The following is a 15,574-nucleotide window of genomic DNA, read 5'->3' as shown; positions in this document are numbered from 1 at the left end:
GTGCACGATTCCATGGATAGGTTTATTCGAGATCGTGATGGAGGATATAGCTTGTCATGATCATCTTTGATCATGGCACTAGGCATTTGATTAGGACATTGCACAATGATCCAAACAGTTTCTCACATCCCTTGGATACGGATACAGTAACGATCATAGTGATCTCCTCTGGTACCTACTGCTACGGTCAAGATCCGATTAATTAAGAACTTCTTAAGGTGCTACTCTTTACGAATCCCAGCATACCCCAGGTTGGGATGGGTAGGCCCACCACTTCACTTTTGCACTTTCAATTAGCCCAGGCCAAATCTGTGGGGGACCCTATCGGGCTCCTTCGCCACTAAAATAAAATGTATGTTGGCATTTCCCTTCATATGGCTCGAATCAATCTTAAATACCCCGAGAGTCATCTTTCCTTAAGATCTGGTGGCTCACACGCATGCAAACAAGCATCGTCCGCAAAAACAAGGAACTATAACCAATAGAGTTAGACAGAGAGTGGCATACTTCTTTATCTTGTGATGGTTGTGGATATCCTTTCTCACTAGGTGCGGGACGCTTGCGAAGTCCGTGCCTTCTGTACCACCACATGTCCTTATTGGGCGGATCCCGCTCCTAAACATAAGGGAGCAATAGGGGGAAAGGGGCCCTACAAACCCTATAAATAGGGTTGTAGAAAGACCACTTTCATTCAACGTTTTGGGGCGCCTGATTCAATCGATGAATTTGGCGAGTTGGTCCGCTTTGATACAAGAGAAAGCCGAGTCAGCCACCTTTTTTGTGGAGCTCATGTGACCTATAACTCGGCCTTCGCTTTTTGAGACTTAGTCTAGCCACATCTCTATGTGCCCGCATCACTTTCATATGGAGAAAGATGGGATTACCATGTTCCATCAAATCCCTACCATTTGCTGATTTTTGCAGACCGTGCTCCACCCCGGTGAATGACTCGGTGACAACAGACCTTCCCCTGCAACGGCACCAGAAGAATGTAGCTGGCACTTCCCGGCAATCGAGACTAGAAGAATGTTGTTCACGGCCCACCAGCGCGTGGGATTGAGTGTAGAGTATTCGACCCAAATTTGTTGATACGCCAATAGGAGGTGAGAGGATACTCTCAAGTATTAGCAGCTGAATGTGTCAGATTCAACCACACCTGAAAGATTAGTATCTGCAAACAAAGAGTTAGCAGCAAAGTAGTATGATAACAACGATGTCAGAAACGATGTGTTGGCAAGGCAGACTATTCCTAACTGTCGTATGAATGGCGCTAGAAGTTGCCCGTTAACGAAAATTGTCAGTTCCTGTCAACGACCAGCGAATCCAAATTGTAGCAGGTAGCAGCAGTGTAACGAGTAACAGCAGTGGCAAGGAACATCAGTAGTGACAGCAGCAGAGCCAAGCAAGTAACAGTAGTAGCAGCAGAGCAAGTAACAGTAGCAGCAGTGGTAGTAACAGCACTAGACAAACTCGTAGGCAATGGATTGGTGATTCGTTTGAATGATATTCATCATGCAACAATTATAACACAGAGAGATATGTGGCTAGCTCCCGTTCGTCAATGTGATGTAGGCATGCATTTCGTGTGTAGTCATACGTGCTTAGGGAAAAGAACTTGCATGACATCTATTGTCCATCCCTCCCATGGCAGCCGGGTCCAAAAGGATACTAGAGGATATTAAGGTTCTCCTTTTAATAAGGAACCGGAACAATGCATTACCACTTGGTGAACATGAACTCCTCAAACTATGATCATCACCGGGACTGGTTCCGTTTATTGTCACTCCGGGGTTGCCGGGTCATAACACATAGTTGGTAACTACAACTTGCAAGATCGGATCTAAAACACACATATATTGGTGATAGCATAATAATTTCAGATCTGAAATCATGGCACTCGGGCCCTAGTGACAAGCATTAAGCATGACAAAGTAGTAGCAACATCAATCTCAGAACATAGTGGACACTAGGGATCCATCACCGTCAAAACTAACTCGATTACATGATAGATCTCATCCTAGTCATCATCGCCCAGCGAGCCTACGAATAGATTACTCACGAACGATGAAGAGCTTCATGGAATTGGAGAGGGAAGAAGGTTGATGATGACGATGGCGATGATTTCCCCTCTCCGGAAGCCAAAACGGACTCCAGATCTGTCCTCCAGATGAAGAACAGGATGTGGCGACGCCTCCGTATCGCAAACGCGACGAAATCTTCTCTTCAGATTTTTTCTGGGCGAAAGTGAATTTATAGAGCTGAGATTGGGGGCGGCAGAGCCATGTGGGCCCCACAAGATTGGTTGCCGCGGCCAGGGGGGTGGCTGCGTCAACAGGGCTTGTGGCCCACTGGCCCACCCCCTCTGTTGGACCTTTGCGCATGTATTTTTCATATTTTCCAGAAAAATTGTCCGTAAATTTTCAGGACGTTCCGAGAACTTTCATTTCCGCACAAAAACAACACCATGGCAATTCTGCTGAAAGGAGCGTCAGTCCGGGTTAGTTCCATTCAAATCATGCAAATTAGAGTCCAAAACAAGGGCAAAAGAGTTTGGAAAAGTAGATACGATGGAGACGTATCAAACACCCCCAAGCTTAAAACCTTGCTTGTCCTCAAGCAACTCAGTTGACTAACTGAAAGAGAAAGAAAAACTTTGACAAACTCTATTTGATCTTGTTGTTGCAACTATGTCTAACTCATAACCAAAATTTTAGCAAGATCACAAGTTAACCACATAAGCAAGTGACACAAAGGTCTCACGGTAAACTAATGTCAATGGCATAATTAGCTAGCGAGCAAATAATAATGAGTTTCAGATACCAACAATTCAATCAAAACAAGAATGAAGCAATATGAATAGGTGGTATCTCGCTAGCTCATTCTGAGACCGCAAAACATAAATGCAAAGCACTTTCAAAGATCAAGGGCCGACTAAACATTGTAATTCATAGCAACGAAGATCCAGTCATAGTCATACTCAATATCAATCAAAAGCAAAGCATAAAAATGACAGAGATGCTCTCTAATTGGTGCTTACAAGAAGAGTATGACTCAACAGGAAAATAAATAGATAGGCCCTTCGCAGAGGGAAGCATTGATTTGCAGAGGTGCCGGAGCTCAAGCTTTGAAAACAGAGATAATAATTTTGGGTGGCATGCTTTCATTGTCAACGCAGTGACCAAGAGTTCTCAATATCTTCCACGCTACTCATGCTATAGGCCGTTCCCAAACAGAAAAGTAAATTTTTAACTCCCCCACCACCAATCAATCACACTCCACGGCTAGCCGAATCCTCGAGTACCGTCCATACTAACACCAATCCGGGGGCAGTCTTGTTTTACACTTATGTTTTCGATTTAAGCGTGGAACTGGGCATTCCAATTACTAGCCCCTTTCTCGTGAATGATAGTGAATAAACACATGTCGAGGATTACACGCTGATGGGGTCATAGTCCTAGGGTAGGGTCATAGGCCTGTCATATAGGCCCTACCCAAGGACTACCCCTCACAAAGGACAAGACCCTTAGTCAGTCCCGACTGAATTAAGGAGTCCCTATCATCCAGTCGGTAACAGGTCCTCAATCATCCAGTCGGAGACTAGCATTCGGAGGATACCAAGCTAACTGACTGGCTACACTCGGTACATCGTAACCTCTCCGGAGGGAAACGGCCGTACGTTTCCGGGTGCATTTATTAGCATTTAGAGCATACGTTACCTGTAACGTACGCATTCAATCCCCACTACTCCACCCCTGTACCGGAACCATTGTGGAGGGCAGCACACTCTATATAAGCCGCCCTCCCCCACTGGTAGAGGTGTTAGCAAATCATTGTATTCCATACTACACTCGACAACAAGCTCCGAGAGCACTGAGACGTAGGGTTGTTACCTCCACCGCAGAGGGGCCTGAACTCATACAACCTCGCCGTAACTAGGACACTGCCCATCTCATTCGTACCCTACACATCTACTGTCAGGCTTATACCCACGACAGTTGGCGCCCACCTTGGGGCAGGCGTCTAAGCGACTTCCGGCGAGTTTGCGACTACTTCCTTTCGTCATGTCGTCCGGTGGAGATTCGAGCATGGGTCACCAGATCTTCTTCGGCGCTCTCTCCTTTATCATTGATGATTCGGCGTGGCTTCGGGATGCGCCCCTCGACATCGAGGCGTTTCCCCGTCGCGGGGCTACGCACATCCGTGCCAGCGCCCGCGGCATTCTTCTTCTACATCGGTCGGCTCCCGTGTCGACCTACACCGCCGTCACGCGCCGCAGCAAGCGGTCCCGCCGTCCGCGACTCCAGCGTTGAGTGCAACACGCCCAAGCACGCCAGAACGCGTCTTCGCAAGTGGCGGTATTTGATTCCGTTGTGGTTGCCCCGCCGTCCCAGCACTCGGACTCGGTTCCGACTGAGTTTCCTTCCGAGTATGCGGGTCACAGGCCTGCAGCAGAAGTACACATGGCCAACTCCCATGAAGATCCCCGTCAAGCTGGCCGAAGTGAGTGCGAGGTCGGTGAAGCATCCGGTGCGCGCCGTCCTCCTCGTCGTTCTGCTAGTCGGCACACTCGGCGGAGGAACGTGGAGCTGTTCCGCACCCCCCTCCTCAACTTGGCTGCAGCCGCTAAGATAGCCGATTCCCTCCAGCCGACTGATTCAGAGGCTGGTAGAGGAATCGAGCAGATCCGAGCCCTGTTGCACACGGCACAGCAGCAGAATTCAGCGGTCTCCCAGTCGCACAACCGGATCTATAATAGTTCCGTCCACGCAAATACGCATCGGTCGGTTCACAGCCCTGGTTTCCATCAGCGCCACAGGGGAGGCAGCCGTTCCGTGATTCGTGAAGATCGCCGCCGCTCACGCACCCCTCCGCGGGGTGGGCCCTATGGGTCCCGACATCATGATGATCGGCATTCAGTCGGCGACACTTACGACCCATGACCCGACGCAAGAGGACATATCGCCCAGGGAAGAGTCGATAAAGGTCGAGCCCACCGCGATGGTCGCGATATCGACCGTCCGAGTGGAAGCAGGGCCGCCGTGTCTGGTCCCGAGTGTTTCAGTCGAGCTATCTGTTGGGCTGACATCCCTCCTAACTTCCGATTGGCGGCGGGAATTAGCAAGTTCACAGGAGAGTCCAAGCCAGAAACATGGCTGGATGACTACCGAGTGGCAGTCCAGATCGGAGGAGGGGACGACCATGTCGCCATGAAGCACCTCCCTCTGATGCTCGACGGCTCGCCGCGAGCGTGGCTGAACCAGTTGTCCCCCTCAAGCATCTACAGTTGGGCAGATCTGGCCTGAGTGTTCATCAGGACCTTCGAAGGGACGTGCAAGCGCCCTGCTGGCCTTGTGGAGCTCCAGCACTGCATCCAGAAGCAGAATGAGCCCCTGCGTGACTTCATCCAGCGCTGGACAACTCTCTATCACACGGTGGAGAACGTCACCGAGCATCAAGCAGTCTGCGCCTTCAAGGCAGGCGTGCGGTACAGGGATCTGTACTTGAAGTTCGGTCGAACAGCCGACATCTCCATGAGCAAGATGATGGAGATAGCAAAACGCTACGCGAATGGCGAAGAAGAGGACCGCATCCAAAGCGGCAAGCACAAATCAGTCGCTGATGGCGATGGGGGCAACACTCGGAAGCAGAAGCAGAAAGCTCCGACCGCTCCGGAAGCAGAAGCTGCAGCCGTAACCAATGCCAAGTTCAAGGGCAAAGCGAAGGCGCAGTTTACCCCCAAGAAGAAGCAGTTCAATAATCCTATTTTGGACCAGCCTTGTCCGGTTCACACGAAGATGGACGAAGAAGGCAACCCCATATATGCGAAGCATACCACTCGACAGTGTCGCCTCCTGATCCAGGGGTTCAACGAAGGGCAACCGAGTGAGAAGTACCATGAACAGGACGAGGAGGATAAGGAGGATCCGTTCCCCCAAGTCCATGCAACCCTGATGATCTTTGCTGACGTCGAGAGCAAGAGCCGACTGAAGCTGGTGAACAGAGAGGTGAACATGGCCACCCCTTCCAACCCCAAGTTCCTCAAATGGTCTCAGACTGCGATCACCTTCGACCAGTCGGATCATCCGACACATGTACCCACCCCGGGAAGACAGGCCCTGGTCGTCGACCCGGTGGTAGAAGGAGTCCGACTGCGCAAAGTCCTCATGGATGGCGGCAGCGGCTTGAACATCATGTACGCCGACACCCTCAAGGGGATGGGCATCCCGATGTCCAAACTCAGCAAGAGCAGCATGCAGTTCCACGGAGTCGTCCCTGGACAGAAGGCCAAATCACTCGGCCAGATCGCGTTGGACGTCGTTTTCGGCTCCGACAAGAACTTCCGCAAGGAAAAGCTGACGTTCGAAGTGGTTGACTTCCAGAGCGCTTATCACGCAATTCTGGGTCGCCCAGCGTATGCGCACTTCATGGCCCGTCCATGTTACGTGTACCTGAAGCTGAAGATGCCAGGCCCGAAAGGTGTGATCACCATCACACGCAATCGGCAGCGGGCTGAAGAGTGTCTGCAGCAGGGATCAAGAATCGCCGACCAACAGATGGCCGTCCTCGAGCTGGACGAGTATCAGAATACAGTCGACCCCGCCGACCTGATGCGCTCGAAGAAGCCAGCTTTAGAGTCTGCATTTCAGTCGTCGGGAGAGACGAAGAAGGTCAGCATCCACCCGACGGACGCCACTGCTGCCCCAATGAACATCTCCACCACCCTCGATCCTAAATAGGAAGCCGAGCTCAACCAATTCCTCCGTGAGAACTGGGACATCTTCGCATGGAAACCCTCTGACATGCCAGGTGTACCCAGGGAGTTGGCTGAGCACCGACTGCACGTGGATTCCACAGCTCGGCCTGTCCGAGAGCGCCTGCGCAGGTCCGCCGCGCACAAGAGGAAGGCAATCGGGGAAGAGGTAGCCAAGCTGCTGGCAGCCAACTTCATTCGCGAGGTTCACCACTCCGAGTGGCTCGCCAATGTCGTCATGGTGCCCAAGAAGGACAAGTCGCTCCGAATGTGCATCGACTTCAAGCATCTCAATAAGGCCTGCCCGAAAGACCATTTTCCGCTCCCCCGCATAGATCAAATTGTCGATTCGACTGCGGGTTGCGAGCGTCTGTCGTTTCTCGATGCCTACTCGGGCTATCATCAGATCCGTCTGTATGGTCCCGATGAGTTAAAAACAGCCTTCATCACCACGTTCGGGTGCTTCTGCTACATCAATATGCCTTTCGGTCTGAAGAATGCAGGAGCTACCTTTATGCGCATGATACAAAAATGTCTCCTTGACCAGATCGGTCGCAATGTGGAGGCATATATGGATGATATCGTAGTCAAGTCACGCAAAGGTTCCGACCTGCTTACTGACTTGGCAGAAACATTCGCCAACCTTCGTAGGTACGATATCAAGCTCAACCCAGCCAAATGTTCATTCGGTGTTCCCAGCGGAAAGTTACTCGGTTTCTTCGTTTCCGAACGAGGGATTGATGTCAACCCCGGAAAGATCGGGACCATCGTCCGAATGGAGAGGCCGATCAGAATACACGATGTTCAACGGCTCACAGGTTGCCTAGCGGCTTTGAGCAGGTTCATCAGTCGACTCGGCGAGAAAGCACTTCCTCTGTACCGACTCATGAAGAAATCAGATACCTTCGAGTGGACTGACGAAGCCCAAGTCACATTCGACGACCTCAAAGTCCTACTTTCCACCCAGCCGGTTTTTACTGCTCCGCTCAGTAAAGATCCCCTTCTTCTGTATATCGCGGCTACAAATCAAGTCGTCAGTACTGTTCTTACAATCGAATGAGAAGAAGAAGGCAAAGCATACAAAGTCCAGCGGCCAGTGTACTACGTCTCCGAAGTCCTGACCCCTTCCAAGCAGAGGTATCCCCATTATCAAAAACTTATCTACGGGATTTACATGACTGCGAAGAAGGTGGCCCATTATTTCCAAGACCACTCGGTGTCTGTCGTTTCTGATGCTCCATTGTCGGAAATCCTCCACAATCGAGATGCGTTAGGCCGAGTGGCGAAGTGGGCGATGGAGATGCTGTACTGCGATATCAAGTTCGAGGCCAAGAAAGCTATTAAGTCTCAAGCTCTGGCTGACTTCATAGCAGAATGGGTAGAACAACAGCAACCGACCCACATCTACTCGGCCCATTGGACAATGTTCTTCGATGGGTCCAAGATGTTGAATGGCTCCGGCGCTGGTGTTGTGATCATATCACCAAAGGGCGACAAGCTCAAGTACGTGCTACAGATACACTTCGATTCCTCCAACAACGAGGCGGAGTATGAAGCTCTCCTCTACGGGTTGCGTATGGCCATCTCACTCGGCGTCCGTCGCCTGATGGTCTACGGCGATTCAGATCTGGTGGTCAATCAAGTGATGAAAGAGTGGGACGTCAGAAACCCCACCATAAATACATACTGCAATGCAGTGAGGAAGCTTGAGAAGAAGTTTGAAGGTCTAGAACTTCACCATGTTCCAAGACTGAAGAACCAAGCAGCTAACGAGTTAGCAAAACTCGGATCCACTCGGAGACCAGTCCCGACTGACGTCTGCCTCGAGCACCTCCACCTCCCCTCAGTCAAAGAAGATCCTTTCAGAGAGGAACCAGTACAACCCAAGAGCACAACAGATCCGACTGAAGTCGATGTACCTGCTGTGGTTGATCTGGTCATGGAGATTCTGGCTGTCATTCCCGATTGGACTGTGCCATACTACACTCGACAACAAGCTCCGAGAGCACTGAGACGTAGGGCTGTTACCTCCACCACAGAGGGGCCTGAACTCATACAACCTCGCCGTAGCTAGGACTCTGCCCATCTCATCCGTACCCTACACATCTACTGTCAGGCTTATACCCACGACACACGCCTAGCATGGAAGATACGAATAGCCCCCTATCACCACATGAGCGGTTCGGGCTTGCAAAACAGAATATTTCTTGAAGGTTTAGAGAATGGCACATGCAAATTTACTTGGAACGGCAGGTAAATACCGCAAATAGGTAGGTATGGTGGACTCTCATGGAAAAACTTTTGGGTTTATGGAAGTGGATGCACAAGGAGTATTCCGCTTAGTACAAGTGAAGGCTAGCAAAAGACTGGGAAGCGACCAACTAGAGAGCGACTACAGTCATCAAGATGCAATGAGTTTGACTAACATGGAGTGCAAGCATGAACAGGATATAAATCACCATGAACACGAACATCATAGAGGCTATGTTGATTTTGTTTCAACTACATGCATGAACATGCGCCAAGTCAAGCCACTTAAATCGTTCAAAAGAGAATACCATCCTATCATACTACATCATAGTCATCTCAAAATCTATGTTGGCATTCAAGACAAACCATTATAAGCTCCTAGCTAAATAAGAATAGCATCAGAAACTATGATCTCTAAGTTGTCATTGCAAACATGGTTCTCTCACAACAAAGCTGAATCTGGGGCAACAAGCTAGTCATATTTACAAAAACAAAATAGATAGAGTTCATACCAGCTTTTCCAGTTTCAGTCACTTCATCAAATATCATCATTATTGCCTTTCACTTGCACGATCGAACGATGTGAACAATAATAAACATGCTCATGCAATGGACTAAGCTGAATCTGCAGATAAACACAAAGGAGAGGACAAAGTAATATGGCTCTTTGAAAGCTAAACAGGTATGCATGCAAGAGCTACTAAACATTGTAACCAATATCTTCTACCTTGACCCAAAGAAAAAGAAAACTATTTACACGGGAAAGCTCCCAACAAGCAAAAAGAAGAAAGGAAAATATTTTTGGGTTTTCTCAAAAGGACACAAAACAAGAAAAAAAGAAAACGAAAATAAACTAGCATGGATCACACAGTGGCAAAGTGTGAACACCGACGAACAAAGTAAAAGCATAAGCATGAATGTAAAGTCGGTGAGAACACGTACTCCCCCAAGCTTAGGCTTTTGGCCTAGCTTGGTCTACTCCCAAGGATGGTCTTCGCGAAACCCAAAATCATAATCGGGGTTATACGGGAGTGCTGCAGCCACTGCCTAAATAGCTGCCTCACGAAGATGAGCAGCCCTCGCCTCCCTCTCGTACTCCTCTGCCTCTCCTATAGTTATGTAGTATCTCCGTTTAACCTGAAAGTCAAAGAAAGCAGGAGCAGGAAGGGTAATATGGAAGACACGCTGCCGGTTAAATATCAATCGGTATAGGAGGGATTCATCATCTCTCTCAAGAAACTGGTAGCGTGTCAAAGCGACGCGGTCAAGGAAAGCTGTATGGGCGGGGGATCTCTTGTGCGGATGGGTACTCCAAGAAAATTTGCTATGCGAGTGGCATAGATGCCGCAAAAGAAATCTCCCTCAATAGCGTTTTTATTCAGCCTCCTTGCTATAATAGCTCCCATGTTCAAGATTTTGTCACCCGTAACTACGCTCTTAAGGATACTAAGGTCGGATGCGCATAGGTGACAATGTTTAACCTTACCGTTAATGCATCTACCTATGAAGAGGGGAAAGTAGTGCATAGGAGGGAAATGAATGCTTCCTATGGTAGCTTGCGTGATGTCTCTAGTTTCTCCAACAGAAATACTAGAGAAGAAATCTCTAACCGAAGATTTAGCAGGATCTTTAAGATTACCCCCATCGGGTATTTTGCAAATCCTATTGAAATCCTCCAAATCCATGGCATAAGATTTATTATACAAGTCAAACAGTATGGATGGGTCACGGCCAACTGAAAATTTAAATCTACGCACGAAAGAGGCAGTGAGGATAGCATACTGTTTACATTTATCTGAGAGGAACTCTTCTAACCCGTTATTGCGAACAAGTGTATCAAACTCATCCTTGAAGCCTGCTTCGATCATGAACTCATTGGAAGGCCATTCACATGGTTGTACCGGTGCGTCCCTTTGTTGATAAGGATCGGGCTCCCGAAAAGAAACACGGGGACCCTTCTTACTTGAGGAACCACCATGAAACTTCCTCCTGAACATAATTTCTGTTTGCTGAAATTTTTGAAGTTCAAGAGAAAAGTGAATATAGACCAACCACACCTTGTAGCAACTACTCCTACTAGTGCCTAGAGACCGTATCACGCGCGAAAACTACTTGGGACCAGCTAAAATCAACATTTCAAGCTCAAGAACAGGGTCACCAAGGTAGCAAGAATACGCGAAGGATAAAGAAGTAGAGCAAAAACTAATTGGACCAATGGAGGAGTCACTTACCAAGGAGCAATTTCCCCAAAACGGTTCAGAGAATGATGCTTTGAGCAAGGAGATCGAAAATTACAGTGAAATGAGCAAGAACACGGGTTTCAGCTTCGAAACATTTTTTCTGGAGGAAGAAGAAGAGGACGGGAGCTGGAATGAGTGGAGAGGGGCCAGTGGGCCCCACAAGCTTGCTCCCTGCGGCCAGGGGGTACCCCGCGGTAACAGGGCTTGTGGCCCACTGGGGTGGGGCCCATGCCAGCTCTCTGTCCTAGTATTTTTCAAATATTCCAGAAAAAATCGTACTAGATTTTCAGGACCATCGGAGAACTTTTATTTTCGAGGTATTTTTCTCCGGGACGCAAAAACAGAAAACAGGGAAAACTAAACTAAACCTATCATTTTTCTTCTAAGCAAAAGAAAGTGAAAGCTTAAAACACAGGTATGTGACTCTTTGATTCATCCATTTCATGTTCATCGAAAGAAATCCGTCAATGGGGTTGATCAAATCCTCATGACAAAACTTTTTCGAATCGTAAGAGAAAACGGAGAATTTTTTTGAATAGCCACTAAGTCACCTCAATGGAGATATGAATCTCCCCAACAAGCAATTCATACTTCATCTTGACATGAGGAATAGGGCATTCAAAGCTCCCAATAAGAATCGCTGAAGTTTTTTCGATAGCATTGATGCAATGTACTTGATATCGTTTCTTCGGGAAGTGCACGGTATGCTCATTACCGTTGACATGGAAAGTGAAATTGCCTTTGTTGCAATCTATAACAGCCCCTGAAGTGTTTAAAAAGGGTGTTCCGAGGATGACAGCCATGGCATCGTCCTCGGGAATATCCAAGATAACAAAGTCTGTTAAGATAGTGGTATTAGCAACCACAAGAGGCACATCCTCGCAAATGCCAACAGGGAAAGCAGTTGATTTGTCGGCCATTTGCAGAGAAATTTCAGTGGGTGTCAACTTATCCAGTTCAAATCTTGATAAATAGAGAGAGGCATAACACTAACACCAGCTCCAAGGTCACATAAGGCAGTTCTTACATAGTTTCCTTTAATGGAACAAGGTATAGTGGGCACTCCGGGATCACCAAGTTTCTTAGGAGTTCCACCCTTAAAAGTGTAATTGGCAAGCATGGTGGAGTTCTCAAGATCTGGTATCTTCCGTTTATTGGTCATGATATCTTTCATGCACTTGGCATACGGAGACACTTTGAGCATATCAACTAACCGCATCTGCAGAAAGACGGGTCCTATCATTTCAATAAAGAGCTCAAAATCCTCATCATCTTTTTTCTTGGATGGCTTAGGAGGAAAGGGCATAGGTCTCTGAACCTGTGGCTCCCTCTCTTTACCATGCTTCCTAGCAGTGAAGTCATTCTTATCGTATCTCTTAGGTCGTGGGTTATCGGGATTAACCGTAGGTTCAATCTCCACATCCTTATGATTGTTAGGTTGAGCATCATTATGAACATCGCTGTCCATATTGTCACCAGGTTCATGTTCATCACCATATTGTGTTTCTGCATCAGACGCAGAAATATCATTTGGTTCTTGCGGTGTGACAGTATTTGGTGAACTAACATGCAGGTTTTTGTCATCCTTCTTCTTCTCCTTAGGATGACTTGGTGCATCTGCATTAATTCCTTGAGAATCTTGATCAATTCTCTTAGGATGACCTTCAGGATACAAAGGTTCCTGAGTCATTTTGCCTCCTCTAGTAATTACTCTGACAGAGCTGTCATTTAATTCATTGAGGAGGTCATTCTGAGCTTTAAGTACTTGTTCTACCTGAGTAATAATCACAGAGGCATGTTTATTTAGAAGCTTCAGATCATTGACATTTCTGTCTACACAAGCACTTAAATGGTTAAGCATACGAGTGCTTTGTTCCAAATGTTTGCTAACATAATTATTGAAACTCTGTTGTTTGGCAACAAAGTTGTCAAATTCATCAAAGCATAGGCTAGTAGGTTTATCAGAAGGAATATCACTCTAATCAAACCTACGCATAGAATTTACTTCTACTACCTGTATCCGGTTATCGAGACCATGGATCTCTTCGATAGGGGGTAGATTTTTGACATCTTCGGATCTAATGCCTTTCTCTTGCATAGATTTCTTGGCTTCTTGCATATCTTCGGGACTGAGGAATAGAATACCTGTTTTCTTTGGAGTTGGCTTAGGAGGTGGTTCGGGAATAGTCCAAGCATTATCGTTGATCAAGATGTTATTCAGAAGGGTCTCAGCTTGTTCTATAGTTTGTTCCCTAAAAACATAACCGGCACAACTATCTAGGTGGTCTCTAGAAGCATCGGTAAGTCCGTTATAGAAGATATCAAGTATCTCATTCTTCTTAAGAGGGTGATCAGGCAAGGCATTTTGTCGCTGGACGAGCCTCCCCCAAGCTTGTGGGAGACTCTCTTCTTTTAGTTGAGCAAAGTTGTATATTTCCTGCAAGGCAGCTTGCTTCTTATGGGCAGGGAAATATTTCTCACAGAAGTAATAGATCATATCCTGGGGACTACTCACACATCCAGGAGCAAGAGAAGTGAACCAGGCTTTAGCGTCATCCTTTAGAGAGAAAGGAAACAACTTAAGGATATAGTAGTGGCGGATCTTCTCCTCACTCGTGAAAAGGGTGGCTATATCGTGTAGTTTGGTAAGATGGGCTACGACCGTCTCAGATTCATAACCGTGGAAAGGATCAAATTCGACTAGAGAGATTATCTCAGGACCAACAGATAATTCATAATCCTTATCGGTGATAAAGATAGGTGAAGTGGCAAACTTCGGGTCGTATTTCATCCCAGCTTTCAAAGATTTTTCCTTCCACTTGAGAAGTAATTTCTCAGCGTCATAGGCATCCTTACACGCAAGAAAATCCTGAGCTATCTCTCACTCCATAACGTAATCCTCAGGTATATCAAGCAATTCATATCTAGGAGAGCTAGATCTAGCAGGAGCAAAAGCAGGTTCTATCTCAATAGTATCCGCAGTTTCAGAAGCATCACGAGCATTGGCAGTAACTCTAGCAATATGAGCATCAAGGAACACTCCTAGTGGCACATCATGCAAAGTAGCATCTCTAGCAGTATCAAGCATAGCATCATCTGGCAAAATAGCATCTATGGCATCATCGGGCAAAGCAGTATCAAGCATACACTACTAGGAAAGGCCTCCTAGTGGCACACCTATTTTGGCTACTAATGGCGCACTATAGGTGCGCCACTAGCATCACGCCATTAGAATTTTTTACTAATGGCGCACCACAGGTGCGCCATTAGTATTTGGTATACTAATGGCGCACCAGGCAGTGCACCATTAGTATAGCTCATGATGCGCCATTAGTATGCCTCCTAGGTGCGTCATTAGTATGCCTCCCAGGTGCGCCATTAGTATGCCTCCCAGGTGCGCCATTGGTATGCCTCCCAGGTGTGCCATTAGTATAGCTCACGGTGATGACCAAACATCGCAGAGTTAACATATTTATTGTGTGCCAATTCCTTCTACTTTTCTTTTCCTCTCCAACAATTAAAATAATAAGAGTTACAGAGTTACTGATCCATATAAACACCTCATGGTGCCAAACATCATAGGCCTTTATAGGTTTGTTACAGGCTACCACTGTTCAAAACTTCAGTATTGTGCAGAAGCACACATGCTACAAATAAGCTGAAAGAGCTGGTACACAAAACTGCTAAAATTGTGGCGAAATCAAGAAACTTCAAGAACCAGCCTCTGCGACGCAGCATAGAACCTCAAGATCTGGTCATCACCGTGGAACTCTAAACGAATCAACGGATCCTGGCTTAGCACGCCATCTGCCAAAAAATGGGGCCTTTCTAAGAAGCTCAAGCATCTGCTGGTACTCACAAGCCATATCCTGCAACAGAGATGAGACATCTTAAACCTTCACTTATTGTATTCACAATCATTGTTCACAAAGAATCAAAAATCATTTAATGTAATCTAGCTCTGTGGCTTCAACTCATTATTCATGTGAGTAATTGCACGATAAGCAATCTTCTCGTGACGGAATTTTGTGACTAATGGATGTTCAAGTGATATGAAGGCCTCTGCCAATCTTATCCTCCCATCAAAACACAGATATTTTGCCAGGCTTACATGAGGAATTCAGAATGCTAGGAATGAGAAAGGGAACTCTCTTACTTGCAATGCAATGACTCGGTGGAGGGTAAGGATGCTGCCTTTTAAGATGTGCCTTGTTTCCTACCAGTTGTTCCTAAAATAACTTCATGCAAACCAGAAAGGCCCCCAGTCAACCGAGGTCTCGTGCCCCCACTCCCTTGTAAAAGCCCAGAAAAGAAAAAGAAAGCAATCAACACC

The sequence above is a fragment of the Hordeum vulgare genome, chromosome 7H (assembly GCF_904849725.1).
Source record: "Hordeum vulgare subsp. vulgare chromosome 7H, MorexV3_pseudomolecules_assembly, whole genome shotgun sequence".
Classification (NCBI taxonomy): domain Eukaryota; kingdom Viridiplantae; phylum Streptophyta; class Magnoliopsida; order Poales; family Poaceae; genus Hordeum; species Hordeum vulgare.
Note: the sequence above shows the minus strand (reverse complement) of the source record.